The sequence below is a fragment of the Macrotis lagotis genome, chromosome 1 (genome assembly GCF_037893015.1).
Source record: "Macrotis lagotis isolate mMagLag1 chromosome 1, bilby.v1.9.chrom.fasta, whole genome shotgun sequence".
Lineage (NCBI taxonomy): Eukaryota > Metazoa > Chordata > Mammalia > Peramelemorphia > Peramelidae > Macrotis > Macrotis lagotis.
The window spans coordinates 834,778,179-834,795,448 of NC_133658.1; the positions used below are offsets into that span (position 1 = coordinate 834,778,179).

At 36.1% G+C, this 17,270-nt stretch overlaps 1 pseudogene; it reads left to right on the forward strand.

The window, feature by feature from the left end:
• Nucleotides 1-2,660: 2,660 nt before the first annotated feature.
• On the forward strand, nucleotides 2,661-8,726 carry LOC141507378 (ecto-ADP-ribosyltransferase 5-like; annotated as a pseudogene).
• Nucleotides 8,727-17,270: the final 8,544 nt, after the last annotated feature.

A 17,270-nucleotide genomic window follows, 5' to 3' on the forward strand; every position in this document is an offset into this window, starting at 1 on the left:
TTCTTGGACATAGTTAATTTGGAATTCATTTTGGTTAACCACATACATGAATAATTGTTACAAGAATTTTATTTTCTTTGTTCAAATATGTGGGTGAAGTGGGAGAAAAAGGTGAGGTTAGCCAAAAAAAAAAAGAAAAAGGAAAAAAGAGGAGCACTGAGAAATCTTTTAAAAAAATATACAGAGAATAGACAGATAGTCCGAAAGAAGCACAGATAAGTAGGAAAACTCTGAGCCCTACAACTATTCTACATCCTATTGACACTGCACTCCTTGCTGTTCTTTGTCCAAAGATACTCCATCTCCTGACTTCCTGAATTTTCACTGGCTGTACCTCACTAATGGAATACTGTCCCTCTGTATCTCCATCTCCTGGCTTCCCTATACAGATATACATATATATATATATATATATATATATACATACAGAGAGAGAGAGAAATTTTATATATATATCATATACATTAGATAGTATATTATTATATTAGATATATTATTAGATATAATCATATTATTATATCAGAGATATAATTATATTATATAATTATACTATTAGATATAATATATATAAGAGAAATTTTTCTTGATAATTTCTTCTATTATTTAACAAGATTCTTTCTTAATCATAATTTTCAGGCAGTCCAACAAAACCACTGCTGTGGTTTTGTATGTGCAAATACATACATATATATATATATGTATATATATATATGTATATATATATGTATATATATATATATATATATATATATAGAGAGAGAGAGAGAGAGAGAGAATTCCCTCTTTAACCCATTCACGATGAAAGTAGGTTTGCAGTACCACCAACTTTCCTTCCCCATCTAATTCCTCTATATCAGTTCTTCCTCTCAAACCTCATTTTTATCAGATGAAAACTTTTTTTAAAAATTTTGCCAACATCATTGTACTTTTAAGAATCCTATCTTACTCAGCTTTATCCAAACTTTCCCTTTAGATATATGATTTACATGTCCTTGGATAGTTAATAAACAATTTGTCCTTATTGAGTCCCTTATAACTAGTCTTTGATGTTTACCTTATAGTTCTCTTGGTTCTTGTATATCAAATTTTCTATTAAATTAAGGTCTTTTTGCAACAAAATTCCAAAAGTCTGAGAATTCATTGAAAGTATTTTTTAAATTCTGTATGATGCTTAACTTTATTACTGTCACAACCCCAGTTCTTTTGCTCCTCAAAATTTAGTGCTCCACTATTATTCTATTAGAAAACATGAGGGATGGGAATACAGGGAAGGCTGGGAGGATTTATAAGAACTGATACTGAGCGAGATGAGCAGAACCAGAAGAACACTGTATACCCTAACAGCAACATTGGGGTGATGATAAGCCTTAATGGACTTGCTCATTCCATCAGTGCAAGAATTAGGCACAATTTGGGGCTGTGATAGAAAATACCATCTGTACCCAGAGAAAGAATTTTTGAGTTTGAACAAAGACCAAAGACTTTAGTTTTTTTTTAAAAAATGTTATCTAATTATGTAATTTTGCTCTCTCTTATACTTTATTTTTTTTCCTTAAGGATAAGATTTCTCTCTCATCACATTCAACTTAAATCAATGCATACCATGAAAACAATGTAAAGACTAACAGATTGCCTTCTGTGGAGGTGGGGGGAGGAAACTAGATTAGAAGAAACATTGTAAAACTCAAAATAAATAAATAAATTTTTAAAAAAAGAAATTTAGTGCTCCAATACCTACAGTATTTTAATGTAGCCACTGCTATGTCTTGTATAATTCTAATTGTGACTTCGCCGTTTTTGTACTGTCTTTAATTTGTTGCTCTTAATACTTTCTCTTTAACCTGAGTGTTTTGGAATTTAGCTATGCTATTTCTGTCAGTTTTCCTCCTAGGGTCCCTTTCAGGTAGTGATTGGAGACATTCCTATATCTACTTTTCCTTCTTGTTCTAACACTTCTAGACAATTTTCTTTAATTATTTCTTATATTATTGAATCAGACCCTCATTCTTGCTTTTCAATTTTTGATCCTTTCTCTTGTAGACCTAAAGGACCATGAGATTCTCCCTGGGTTATCAAAGAACCCAGGCTGGAAGACTTCTAAAAGACAAGATTGATCTCACAGGAAGGAAACTCTTTCAACACTTGAGAGAAATGAAGGAGCTGGGTAGTAACTATTGTTTGAAATGTTAATCCATAATTACATTTTAGCATGTGATGTAATCTTTTCCTTATTCAAGATTTCTATCAATATTTAGCACAAATTTTCTTGGGGAGATATGTCCTGGGCATGGGAGAATGATGCTATTTTGGCCATATCACTATGAACTAGAAATGACTTGAATTTAACCAATGTTACATTAAATAAAATTGTTTCTGGCAATAAAACTGTTTCTTGTTCCTTAAATTAAGAGTATAATATTAACATTTTCCCCTTAACAATATAGGGAATGGCAAGTTATTCTGTTTGACTGAAGCATAGAAAAAACAAGTGAAGGAAATCAGGAAGGTAGACTGCTCCTAGATTACTAAGGCTTTTGATGTCAAATGAGGTTTGCAATTTATTTTAGAAGCAGAAATAAAAAATGTTTTGCTTATTTATATTTCAATTACAGGGTTAAGATCAGGAGCAAGGAAGAAACTCTAGACAAGGAGATTGTGAAATGGACTGTAAATGTAAAATCATCATCTTCATCACAATAATAGTTGTCATGATCATTGAGCTGGTTATATTTGAAGTAAGTGGTTTATATTATTCTCAGATTTTCATTTGCAAGTGACAGAGGTGATTCCCATAAGACCATGGCAATTTGAGAGCCAGGATTGCAGGTTGATATGCAAAACCTGAGAAGTCAGGGTTTGAGCCCCAGGAGGATTTTGAACTTGAAACTGGAGCTGGGCTCTGGGGACAAATAATACAAGGCAGGAAAAATTCCCCACTTTCCCCAACCCCAGACCCATCTCTCTGTGCCAGGTGAAAAAGGGATGGGCAAGATAACCCTTTATCACTACTAGTTCAGGAACCACACTGGGCTAAGGAGCTATGCACACAGCCAAGAAGATGGCAGAAAGGGAGAGATCAGCTCTGTTGCACAAGTTTTAGAGGTACTGACATCATTAAAGGAATCTGCCCTACACATGGTAGGAATGCAGCAGGCTATATTCAAGACAAACTTGGCATGCCCACAAACTGATTTTATATACATACACATGCAGTCTTATATATAATTACACATACAAACACATTCTGCATAATATTTTTGGCACTGTCTCACATTTTTCTCTTCTTCCTTCTGTTCTCTCACCTCATCTCAACACCCTCAAAAAATCCCTACTTCCCTTCTAAGCACAAGGTTACCTGGAACCTCCTCTACAAGGTCATTCCTGATGTCTTGGTTGTTACTGCTCTTTCCCTACTGAAGTTGCTTTGTGTCTGGTCTGTGTATACTTTATACAAGCTAATCTTTTTGTAAGTGTTGGAATTCCATTGCTTCTAGGATAAATACAGTCAGCATTTCAGGGCCTCCCCAGTTTGGGGTCCACATGGGTTTTCTGAGAATGACAGTGACATGGTCACTCATTTGGTCATCTTTTTAGTCCATGTGATTAATCAATTTCAAGTCCCACAGACCAGGCTGTTATCTAGTCCTCATCTCCTCGTCTCCACCTCAAGCATATTGAGAGACCTTGGCAAATATATCTATCAGCAATGTCCTTTCAGAGACCTGCTGAATAACCTAAAGAGGTTTATTTTTGAATGAGAAAATAGAGAGGTAAAACCTTAATCTCCATTAATAATTAACTCTTAATATAAAAGAGAATAAACATTTATCTCACAATGTACCCTGTATTTATCTTGTTTGAATATAATTGTTCACATGTCATTACTCACTTCAAGCTCCTTGTGAGCAAATGCTGGATTTTTTGTATTTCTTCGAATTTTCAGTGCACATAATAGGCATTTAAATGCTTGCTGATTTGATTTCTCTGCAATTTATTGAGAATTTACTAGAATGTTAGAAGGTTAAGTGACTTGCCTAGAATTATATAGCTAATGTGAATCAGAGCCAAGAGTTGACCCCAGGTCATCCTGAATCTAGAAATACTCCTCTAATTGGCTATGTAATGCTGCTTCTTTCATTGGAGTGGCAGAGAGGTTTAATAGAGTATTGAATTTGTAGTCAGGAAGATCTCAGTTAAAATGTCTTCTCAAACAATTACTAAGTGTGATCCTGGGCAAAATACTTAATTTTTCAGAAACTCAGTTTCTTCAACTGTAAAATAAGGAGGTTGAACTCTAAAACTTCTTCCAGCTCTAAATCTGTGGCTCTATAACTGTCCATAGGGAGAGATATAAATCAAAGTTGCCCCAATGTGTTTCATATTTTAGCCTTCATATGTGTATTTCTTGAATTCAAAGAATCTCTTATTTTACCACATTTCTAACATAAGGGTTTGTGCTTTGGATTACCATTTAGTTGCTCAAAGTCATTCTTAAAACAATATTGTTTTTACTGTATATAATTGTTCTGCTCACTTCACTGTTCATCAATTCTTTCAAGTCTTTCCTGCCTTTTTAAGATCATCAACATTTCTTATAGGACAGAAATATTTCATCACAATCATATCCCACAATTTGTTAATAGGATGCCTACAATTTTCAGTTCTTTACCACCACAAAGAGAACTGCTATAAACATCCCCTTCACATTCAAAACTATTACTATTTGTGAATTAAGCTCCATCTTATTTTTACTCACTATTTTTTTCTCAGCCTCTCATCTTCTCTCACCATTCTTCTATCTCACTACTTCACTCACTCCAGCAAGAGTCCCTGCTCTCCCTATCTCCCCCAAACTCAAACCACACACATCTACAAAAGCCCCCCATCCAAACCTTTCCCCTACCCACCCAAATTCCAGTCTGCAGACCCCCTCTAAATCTCCTCCCTCACCCTGTCCCCCAGTTTTCTCACTTCTCTGTATGTTGAAAAGACTTCTACATCCTTCCAGTTGTACACTTTATTTCCTCTTTAACCAGTTGAAAATAAGGTGCAACAGTACTAGTCTTCCACTCCTACCAAATTTCTTTATAATAGTTCTTACTTTCATGCCCCATTTTTTATTACTCCCTTTTACTTTTCCCACCCAATTTTCTTTTTAGAATCACTCATCAAACCCTCCAGCACATTTCAAACCAGCATAAGTTGGGTATAATTCTGAATGTTACCTGATTTTTCCCATTTTGCTTTTTTCTCTCACAACCTCACAACCTTGCTGAAAACTATCTCTCCTCAGACCCTATTTCCCAAGATTTCCCCCATTACCTTTGGTTTCTCACTCCTCTAGGACTGTTCACCCTAACCTCAGGGTCTAATGGAAGCCCATATAAGCCTGGGAAACAGGAGTTGTTTCTGGAGTCAACCACAGGAGCATAGGCAAGCTAGAAGAATCTTAAAGGTCAGTAAGTTACACCATCTTTTGAGGGGAGCAGTGGAATTAAAAGAGTTGCCCTAGGTGACATAGTCAGAAAATGATTAAGTCTCTGAAGTAAAAGTTGAACTGTTTCTCCTGACTCCAGGGTCAGTGCTATAACCACTGAGATACCTAGATGCTTTAAAACCTCCTTTTCTTCCAGATGAGAAAGTTGACTTACCCAAAATAAGACAGAGTCATGTAGTAACTTTGGGTGTTCTGATTCCAAATCCATTGTTCACTCCAAATTATCATCCTGCTCCCTAGCAAAGAGAGTCCTTGGCTCTGATGAAACCACAATCCAGGCAAATGAGATACTCCCTTCTCAAGTCTCTAACCCTTGTTCCCCCAAGCCATTGCACACCTGAAATACCTTTAAAATTTTCAATATACCCCAGCTGATTGGTGATTCATTATGTATATAAGGCTTAAATTTTTTTTTATATTTTGGATTGTCAAATAAAATGATTCCTCCATTAGAAGTGTGAGGTATGACTGTTATGTATGAGCAAGTACAAATACATATGTGAGCAGATGTGTAAACAAACAAACCTGTAAGCTTCCATTTTTATTCATTATTAAAAATATTAATAATTAAAAGCAACTTGGTTGTAGCTGAAACTTCCTTTTTCCTCCTCAGCAAAAAGTTGGATTTAAGAAATTTTACATGAGCTTTGAACACAATGTATTCGATGGCCAATAAAAGGGATGTGAAACAGAAATGATGATGAAGGTGAAAGAGTTCTTGGCTGAAGAAGGGACACGAGACTCTGAGTTTAATGACGTGTGGGAGAAAGCACAGTCAAGATGGACAACACTGACTTCGAATATCTAAGAGAAGTACATTCAAAAGCCTTTTGAAATCACTGTCATTGCCTACACTGCAAACAGTCCATTTTATAAAAATTTTAATGATAAAGTCAGGACTTGTAGCTCCCCAGAAGACTATGAGAAAGATTTCCACTATAAAGCTGTCCATTTTTATTTGTCAAAAGCCATCCAAAATCTTAAAAGAGTATGTACTACTGTTTTCAGGGGCATATCTCAGAGATTCTGTCCTGATAACACAAATTGGTCAATTTGCCTCATGATCAAAGAAAGAGTTTGCAACAGGCTCAGGGATTCTTTATAACATCTCTACTTGTCTTGCAACTTCCATCCAACATTTATCATAATTTGAATCAGAAGAAGTGTTGATCCCACCATATAAGGTCTTCAATGTCTCCAATTTTAAATTCCCCTTTTTTTGAACTCAACAAAGTCAGCCTAAAGAGTACAATTACCTGTAGTAATTTAATTGTGCATTCCAGGGAGGTGAGTTGGGGAGGAAGGGGGTCTGACATAGGGTTTAAGCAGGCTGAACATTGCAGAATCCAGTCAGATGGTCAGAAAGTAAGTTGTCATTAAAGAATGGATAAAATCACTGGTTGTCATAGGACATATGTAACCCCATGTCCAATATGTCTCATAGAGTTTTTAAACATTGACCTCTGGCTCTTGGTTTGGTGAAAGCAAGAAACTGATAGATATGATATGAGGTCTAGGACAATCTCTTAGTAGAAGAGGGGAGCATAGGACAATGGCACCACTACCCAGCTATGGAGGAGGAAGAAACAGGGCAGAAAGAGTCAAGAAGGTGCTAAGAGCAACATGAGGATGGATACTCTTTTCTCCAGTCTTCAAAAGCAATACTGGACAAGAATTAAACTGATTTTCTCCCCTAAATGTTGTTTTTCCTGGGGGTAGGGGGTGGGAGGGGGCTTAGTAATAGATTCAAAGCACAAGTGGTATTGCTCTTCCTTTTTACGTAGACTTACTAGTTCTGACTCTATCCACCAGATGCTCGGGAACCAAAAGACCTTCACAAATAGCAAACAGTAACTAAATTTACACAACCTAGCAAAATAGCAAGCAGAAATTAGAGAAGGTAGACAGATGATGACATTTCAAAGTGAACACAAGAGTGACTAAGGTCTTTAGATAAGAATGAGAAGAGATTTCACTTAAATTAAGAGAAAGATTTCAATCTCACATTGGGGAAAGTGTCTTTCTTTTTCTTAAATTTTATTTTTATTTTCACTTTCAAATCCTCTCCCTCCCTGTACCCCTTCCCACGAATAAAAAAGGCAAGAAATTGAGGAAAATTTTCTGGTCTCCATGGAGCCAGACTAAAAATCAGGGATATGTTGAGGAGCTGGATTTCCCTACATGTCTGCAGGATTAAAAAATCATTTTCATCTTTCTCTCTCCCTCCCTCCTCACAATCTCCTCTCTCTCTCTCTCTCTCTCTCTCTCTCTCTCTCTCTCTCTCTCTCACACACACACACACACACACACACACACACACACACACACACACACACGTTCTGTCTGTCTCTGGTTTTTTCTCTCTGACTCAGCTGGCCTGGGAGCTCACAAGTCCCTACTCAACCCTTGATACCTATGAACAGTGGCCACAGGCAAACCAACTAACATCTCTAAATCTCTAAGTATCAGTTTTTTCATCTGTAAAAGGGGGATAAAATTCCTATTAAGACAAGGTCTTTCTGACTCCAACTTCAGCATTCTAACCTCTATGCCTACACTGCCTCTTGAGATCTAAAAATAAAATAGAAAACACTGTATTTGAAGTCAGATGACCTAAATTTCAATCTTGACTATGCTATTATCACTATGGCCCTGGGTGTATCATTTCTCCAAGATACTGAGCCTCAGTTTCCTCATTTAGGAAAAAAGTCTGGGTGACATTATATTCAGATTCCATTCAGAATACAAATCTGAGTCTTTGATTCTAGGATTTTCAGGTTTTCCTGTCTGTCCTTGATCTTTTCTGGAAACCCCTTTTTTAGTAGTTAGGTCATGAGTTGTAATAACAAATGGAAACTACATGGGAACAAAGTTCTGGACTAGGATGGAACTGGAAGATTTGAGGTCTGAAACTTGAGGACATAACCCATTCCAAAGTTAGAGGTCTAAAACAGAAAGAGGAAACCCAAGTTGGCTGTTCCTATTTAATTGAGGTTTGCTGTGAGAACTGTGCTAAACTTAGGGCTGCCAGCATGAAATTCTTATATGAAGAATTGATTGTGTTTGTCTCTGTTTCAGAAAAGAAAAAAAAACCAATGTACTTCTAACTATGGTAAGGAATTTCTCTACCTCTCCATCCCCAATCAGGGCCCTGACCTGATGGACTTACAGTGATTACCTTCTCCTCTCACTACATACTGGTGAGGAAGGACACCTGGTCCACATATAAGGACGTGGTTTCATTCAGACTAAAGATTCTATGCATGATTTCTCAGTCTCAAAAGTCTTTAATCTGTGGTATTAATCAGAGACAGAGAGAGAGAGAGAGAGAGAGAGAGAGAGAGAGAGAGAGAGAGAAAAGAAGAGAGGTTCCCAGTCTCCCAAAAGATGATTTTCTTATCTTTTAATAATGTTGGGAAGGGAATTGAGGAAAGATTCCCATCACTGAACTCACTCTTCTTACCTCTTCTTTCCTTCCTAGCTACTGGTAACATCCTGGCATTCTCCAGTTATTGTTTGAACTTTTCATCCTGTTCTTCCAAGGATGACTCTACCTCTAGACAGGGTCTGCCTATTCTTAGTTCTCAGCATTGCAGGCTGGAGAAGGGGAATTGATCTGAATTTTAGTCCAGGCATAACCTGCTTTATGTTGTGGAATGCTTTAGCAATCTGGTGAGATCTTTGAATCTCTTCCTAGAATAATATCATTAAATCTCAAATTTAAATTTAAATAAAATAGACAGAACTACAAATGTAACCAATATATTGAAATATAATTGTATCAATTTTTTTTAAAAAAGAAATAACTCCTGGTTTTAGGCACACAGTCCACAAACCAACCCCCTACCTATGACAATTCAAAGATGCTTTTAACATTGAATGTGAAATTTTGAAATTGAAAAATTAAACGATGGATCTCTCCCCATTAACTGACCCCATTAACTGACTCTCCTCTGCCCACTAACTGACTCTACCATTTTCTGAACTGGACTCCCCAAATAACAGCAGACCTGCCCTGCCACTTGTATTCCCTAGGGTGATAGCTTAAGTGACACCATCTGAACTCTCAACAGGCTCTTTGAAAAATGATTAATGATTTTATGTCATCCTCTAGTTCTTGAAACACTTGCCATGTGGAACATTCATAGATGATCAATCAGTCAATCAATAAACATTTATTAAGGACCTCCTATATGTGCCAGTGTGTCCTTGCCTTGGATTAGAATTTAAACCTAAAGATATTAAAAATTGGGTTTCCTGATTCTCAGAATACCCTTAAAAAACTCAGTCAGTATAAAGTGAAAGAAATTGACTAAGAGGAAATAAAGGGTAAACGGTGACAGAACTCAAAGACCAAGGGAGCAGATTCAATAATAAACTGCCCCAAAGAATCTTAATTGAGCCCATATTTTGAGATGGATTTAACTAATTGGTATGTGTCATTATAACACAAAAAGTCAATAACCCCTGTTCTAGAATGAAATGTTATTTCAGCTTCATCTCATATTTTTTCAGTTTCTATTTTTATATTTATGTTTATTTTTTTATTTTATTTTAATTTTTTATCATGTTCATGATTTTTGATGCTATAATACATTCCTGTAACTTAAAAATGCCACTATCTTCATTTAGGTCCTAAGAGCTTCCTTCTTTGACTGTTCTAGTAACCTTATTCTTCTCCCCACCTCAAAATTCTCCCTTCCCATTATAAACTGATGTAGAGAGAAGTAAAGGAAACCAGACAGTTTTTGTATTATAATAAAATTGCAAAGAAAAAAATGACAAGAATCCACTCACTCCATCAGACTGAGCAATTAAAGAGGTAAATGAGACAAATAGGGCAGGATCACCTAGATAATAAATGTCTGAGGTCTGTTTTGAACTCAGAAATATGAGTCTTGCTAAATTTCAGTCCTAATGTTCTATGCATTATGGTGTCAATTGACTGTATTGAGTAGGTTCTAAATATATGTTTGTTTATTTATTTATTTGTTTGTTTATTTGTTTTTTTAGGTTTTTGCAAGGCAAATGGGGTTAAGTGGCTTGCCCAAGGCCACACAGCTAGGTCATTATTAAGTGTCTGAGATTGGATTTGAACCCAGGTACTTCTGACTCCAGGGCCAGTGCTTTATCCATTGCACCACCTAGACCCCCCTATATGTTTATTTATTGACTGAGAATTCAAGAGGACCAGTGAGGCATGTTACTCATCCTGACCAAAAAAAGATAGAATCATGGTGCAGAATGAGTCATCTATATTGGGAACATGGTCAGTGAGGGAATTTATTTTGCTTGACTTCTCATATTTGTTACAAGGTTTGTTTTTGTTTGCTGATGATGATGGGGAGGTGGGGTGAGAGAGTGGGAAGAAAGATTTCATTCATGGAAAAAAAAATAAAATGTAACTAAAATCATTCTCTCTTCACTAATCCATCTGCCACTACATCTGCTAAAATAATCTTCCTAAGTGGTTTGTCCATCTTATTCCCTTTATCAAAAATCTTAACTGGTTCCCCATTACCTCTAAATAAAAACATATTCAGGAAGGCATCTACCCACATTGTGGGTCCAGTCTATCTTTCAAGCTCCTTTTCATACTACACTAATATTGAGAAGCAACCTACTAAGGTAAATAAAGAGATAGTCTTGGAGCCAGGAAGACTTGGTATATAGTCCAATATCTGGAACATACTGGTTGTGTGAACTTGGGTAAATCGACTCACCACCCGGTGCTCTAGGCAATTCCAAAACTAAGTTGCAGAAAAGGTATTAACCTGAATTGATGGTGGTTGCTTCTTCATTCAAGAAGTCCCTTTGGCAGTGAAATCAGGTTCTGTCTCTATCTCCAAGAATGGTATACTGGAAAAAGTGCTGGATTTGGAGTCTGAAGATCTGGGTTAAAATCAGTTCTGCCATTTTGTGAACCATGGGGCAGTCTCTTAACCTTGGTCAGGAAAGTCCAGTTCCTCATCTGTAAAATAAGGAAATTGACCTCCATGAAATTTAAGGTCCCATACAATTGAAGATCGTATAATCCCAATCATATGTCTCCTCCAACCAACTAAATCTATCATTATTAGCATATAATCTTTCAGAACAAGGATTCTCTTGTTTTTCCATCTGAACTACTGGTGCTTAGAGTCCAATGTTTTGTATTGAGAAAATCAAATTGATTCTGATTCCATTTTATAATTTATTGCCTATACTATATTTCTTTGTCTTTTAATAGAGTTCTGAAGTTTGGCTTTCCTCTCTGAGTTACATTGTCCCATAAATTATCTTAAGTCAAAGAACTATACAATCTCTGCACATTTTATTGCCCATATACCTTTAAAGGTGACCTCTTCTCTTACTAAGAAGCCTTGCAAGATCCATGTGAGCAACAGGAAGTCTAGTTGTCCTTCAAGTAAATCTCTGTGATTTTAACTACTCAGTAAATGGATACAACTAGCAAACTTTTTATAATGATAAGTTGAAAGGAGAAGCTGTTGCTAGTCCTAAAATCTTGACTTCCATCCAATAATATTTTTTCTATCTTCTATGACACTTTAAACTTAACCAATCATATTATTTTATGTTTTCTTTTTTCTTTGTTCTTTTGCACTTCCCAAGTCTAATAAGCCCTATTTTGTGGCCTTTGATTGAGAAGACAAGAGACCCTTTTATTGGCAATTCCTAGCCTTGCCAACAAATTAAATATATTCAAAACTTTGTACATTAGTTTGCCATAATTAGCAAATTTAACCTAATTAGCAAATGTAATGTTTAAATACTTATTCTTTCATTCATCCATTGTGATTGGTACATTAAACTCAAATCTCCAACAACAAACAAATGTTACATCAACTTGAACTCTTCACCATTCCCAGAAAGCTACCTTTTCTATTTTCTCTGTCTCTATTCTCCATGGCAAGAGGATTTGATTACTGCTTAACTAGACAGTAACAAGTGGGGATGAAGAATCCAAGAGAATGTCAATGTTTTTCATTTGAATTTCTATAAGCAATATGACTTCAAGGAAAATCTGAACCTGGAACTCAGGGTAACAATAATGTTATTAAGAGGAAGGGAAGGGAGGCTAAGTGGCACAGTGGATAAAGCACGGGCCTTGGAGTCAGGAGTACCTGGGTTCAAATCCAGCCTCAGACACTTAATAATGACCTAGCTGTGTGGCCTTGGGCAAGCCACTTAAGCCCATTTGCCTTGTGAAACCCTAAAAAAAAAGAGGAAGGCAGTACTATAGGGGAGATAACTTGGACTGGGGGAAAACTCACTTTTCCATGTAAGAAAAGAGTCAAATGTTCAAGGAACCAAGGGACATACATTGTGAAGAAGTCATAACATGTGACAAGAAATGATAACTTGGCAGAAATCAAAATCTTTATGTTTGAAAGAAAGACTTAATTAAGGACAAGGATTGAAATAGAAAGGGAATTTTACACCTAAAAAAGGTGCAAAAAGCACTGGTTCTGAAACCCAAATAGTTCATTTTTTTCTTAATGCTCTCCTTATCTCACCCACATACATTATGAAACAGAAAGTACCTTCTTAGGTTCAGTTAAAAGGATGGAAAGCCTGCCTCTTCTCCCTTAGAGTGAGATACATAGCAACTTTGTGCTTTTCTTCCTTTTGCTTCCTTTAAAAAACTGATTCATTTATACAAAATTCCCAATATACAAGATCTCTAGAGGACCTTTCCATAGAAAACAGGTAAATAAAACCATAAAATATAAATAATGCTTCTATTGGCTGAACAAGAGACATGAGTTTATAATTTTTTGTTTCATAATAGAAAAGAAGTATGCTTAGATGCAACACTAGTCATTGCTTTTTTAACTGAAATTTATAGTGAAAGAAATGATGTTGCATTTTCCTTTAAGTTTTCTTATTGGCATGGCCTTTTATATAGGGTTTTCCAAAAGTCTTTTGGTTCACTTCATATTCAGATTGCTAATAATTTAGAACTAATTATAGTACATTTTAAAAGATAGTGGTCCGTACTTAATGCCCACTAAACTGCCTTCCATGTTTCCGAGCAGCTTTTGTTCATTAAATGAAAAAAAAAAAGGACCTCGGTCAGAAGTCTCTCTTAAGGAGTTTCTCAAAAACAAGAGGGGGCTATATTCCTTTTCTTCTAGGTTGTGTTCACTTCAATTATCTCAGTGATCAACTTTTCCAGTTTTTTAAAAACTGGTAGTTTTAACAACTACTGCTTTGTAATACCATAGACCCCCTTCATTTCCTCTTCTTTGATTTCCTTTTTTTAATTGTGGATTTAATTCTGAACTTTTATTCTAGACAAAGAAAACACTGCAATATAAAAAAGAACCAAGAATATCATGTAAGTATAATCTTTTATGCACAACCTGCTTTTTATAAATACATAAATATAAGTATATGTAAACATACATATGTATTAAAATAAAGACTAAGGTAGTAATGTAAATGCTCAATTTTTTTGTGTTCCCTTTACTTTTTTTTTGTTTTCTGCTGTAGAAGCTGATATTTTCTAAATTGGAATTAAAATATTTTTGATTCATATTCCTGATCAAAAGCTGTTCTATCAGCCTCTCATGGAGGTCTGCAAGTTTGCAATGTTTACCTTTTGCCCCTCTCAAGGTCTGTCTCTAGTTATAAATCTGAAGGGAGGCTCCTTCTGTGTGAAACAGCCTAGTGCCCTTCTAATTGCATCTTCAAGTTTTATTGTAGAAACTGTGTAAACAATCAGTTTAAAGACCATCATGAGAAGGTAGGAATCGGCTCTTGTTATATAAATGAGAACTTGAATAAATTTCTTTACTTATGACATTTTGGAAAAGAAGAAACTCCAATGTTTTATATGTCTATATCATATCTAATAACATGCAAAACATAGTGTCAGAAGAGGAGACAATAGTCCTGGGCTAATTGGATCATTGTCAGTACTCACATGGGATAGACTTCATGGACGGGTTAGAGTAATAAAGTAATAAAATAATTTATGAACTGTGTAACCTGATTGGTCGACTGCTGACATTTTATATTCCTTTGTCAAAATTCTATAAAAACTGGATTATTTAGTTGGTTGGTTGTTGGCTTCTCCACCCATGGGTTCTGGTAATATCCTAGAGAATTAAAACTAACTTTGTTGTTTCATTTTTAGCCTAAGGGAAATTGTGGATAACAGTGAATGGTACATGTGACATTGGATCTAGGTTTGAATTTAAAAAAACAGGTAAACTTTTCTTCTGGACAACTCATTAAAGGGATCCCTAAGGAAAAAAAAAAAACCAGGACAGATTTTAACACTGGCACGAGTGACTTGTCTAAAGGTGAGATTGTTATTTTTCAAAATCAAATTGCCCTAGTTGTGAACTGTGTTCTTTTCTGAAGTGTAGTTCTCTGGGATTGTTACTGGAGTTTGGGTAATTTTTCATTTAGTGAAATTTTGCCTGATTTTTTGATTTCCAGCCAAAGTGTGGGTATCAAGGCTTAATTCTAGATCTGAGGGAGGTATTTTGTATAGTAAGATTGCTCAGTGGTTGTATCTCTAGTGGTTTTTTGGAGGGGAGAGGGTTGATAAAAACATAGAGAAATATTTGCTTGGTATCTTCTGAATAGTGTATGTTGTAGGTTATTTGCTTAGTGTCTTTTTAGTGTATGGCTATTGTGTATAGTTATTGCTAACTGGGACAAACTGAATCTAAGTATGGGACAAATTGAATCTAAGATCAGAGATCCAGTAGAGAGAGCTTCTGCTTTTTATATGACCAAAAATTACAATTCCAGTGATCACATACTTTTTTTTTTAGTTTCTTTTGCAAGGCAATGGGGTTAAGTGGCTTGCCCAAGGCCACACAGCTAGGTAATTATTATGTGTTTGAGGTTGGATTTGAACTCAGGTACTCCTGACTCCAGGGCTGGTACTCTATCCACTGTGCCACCTAGCTGCCCGGAGTGATCACATATTTTGCTAAAAGTGGAAACAATTAACTAGTGATGACCCACAATTAAGCTGGCCAAGGTGGGGTTCATTTGACAAGACTAAAGTTAATTATCTTAAGACAAAACTAACTTTTAAAACCAGTCAAATGTCTAAAAAAGAATGAAAATGTTTTTATCGCTGGTACAGTGAAATATTAGGGAAAGAAAGTCTGAGAAAGCCTCACTTAAAGGTTGTAGGAAAATTTCTCCTCCATTAAATATCCCTCCCCATGATAAGACAGCAGATGCAAAAAGCCTCCTGTCTGCTCAGGTTTCTAATTCTCTTCCAGTCTTGGTTTCATTCCCTCCCCCTAATGAGCCAGAAGAGCTGGCAGACCTAAATCTTTTCCCTTCCCCAAAAGCTTCTAATACTGTTTGCCCTGGCTCCAGGTAAAAGCCTGAAGTCTGAACTTTTTGGGATCCATTCTTTCAAGGTAGTAAACAGACCATGTCCTCAGGTCATTCAGCCTGTGGATGGAGAAGGTCAGACTGGATCAGATGTTATAATGTCCCTCATTATAAGTTTAAGCCATCCTGATCCACATAAAGATCTTATTGGGTTTAGTGATCAATTTAATGTTACTTTGCAATCCTATTGGCCTGGGATCCCAGATGTTTGCCAGTTAACTATTGCCGTAGTAGGGAAAGGGGAAGCAAAGAATTGGTTTAAAAAGGCAGATATCAAAGCTACATTTGAAGAGTTCTAAACACAGATTGGGTGGCATGTATAGATTAGGAAAGGCACTATGTAGAAACTAAGGCATTAGGGGATGCCTTTTATGATGCAATTCCCGTGCATTTCCCAGACCAGTGGACTTTACAAAAATTAAAACTATTGTTCAGAAGGAAGATGAAACAGTGTTTTAATATTTTGATAGATTAGCAGAAGCCTTTGTTGCAGATTCAGGATTGAATCATGATAAAGAAGGAGGAGGACAGACTCAGTTTCTCTCTTATTTTGTTAACAATCTGCAGCCTATTTTGTCTAGGAATATAAAGATAAGTGAGTCAAACTGGCAAGATAAACATCCTCAATACATTGTGGAATTAACTCAGAAATTGAGTCAGAATTTGATAGAACAAAAAGAAAAAGATCTCCAAGAAAAGAGAAAATTAAGGGCAAAGAAAAATAAGATTCTGATGCTGCAGCTCAAGCAGCTCTCAGTCCCTAGGAGGCAGTCTGAAGATCAGGCAGCCAGGGTCTGTCATAATTGCAAAAATCCTGGACATCAGAAAAAAAACAATGTAGGTCTCTTCTCAGAGATTTAGAAAATAGTAAAAAAAAACAAAAAAAAAAATTAAGAAGTCATTCCACACAGTCCTTCCAAATTTCTTTCTGCTCCTCTTGGACAGAGCCAGTTTCAGTTATTGTCCTGCCTCCCTCTCCTGTGGTGCCCAGTCCTCCCTCTGCTGCAGTATTCACTGTGGCTGACCTAGGCAATGGCTATCTTTCCATACCTGTTCCTTCCAGCAGTAAATACATTTCTGCTTTCAAATGGCAAAGAGAGCAATCTGGGTGGATAGACTTATTTTTTTAATGTATATGTGCATATGTATATGTAAAGCATAATATATGCTTTGGAATATAATAAGGTTCAACTCAATTGTTTGGAAATGGAATGTTTCTCTGGAATTTTATCTCTTTTTTGGAGATTTATCACTTATGGTGGTGTTGGGGTTTTTTTGTTTGCTGGGGAGGGTGCTGAGGCCTGACACCCCCTTGTCTTTGTTTGTATAGTGTTTAAGGGACCCTCTAGTGTAAGAGCAAGGTAGGGATTTTATCTAGTTCACTCTTTATGTGTTTTTATAT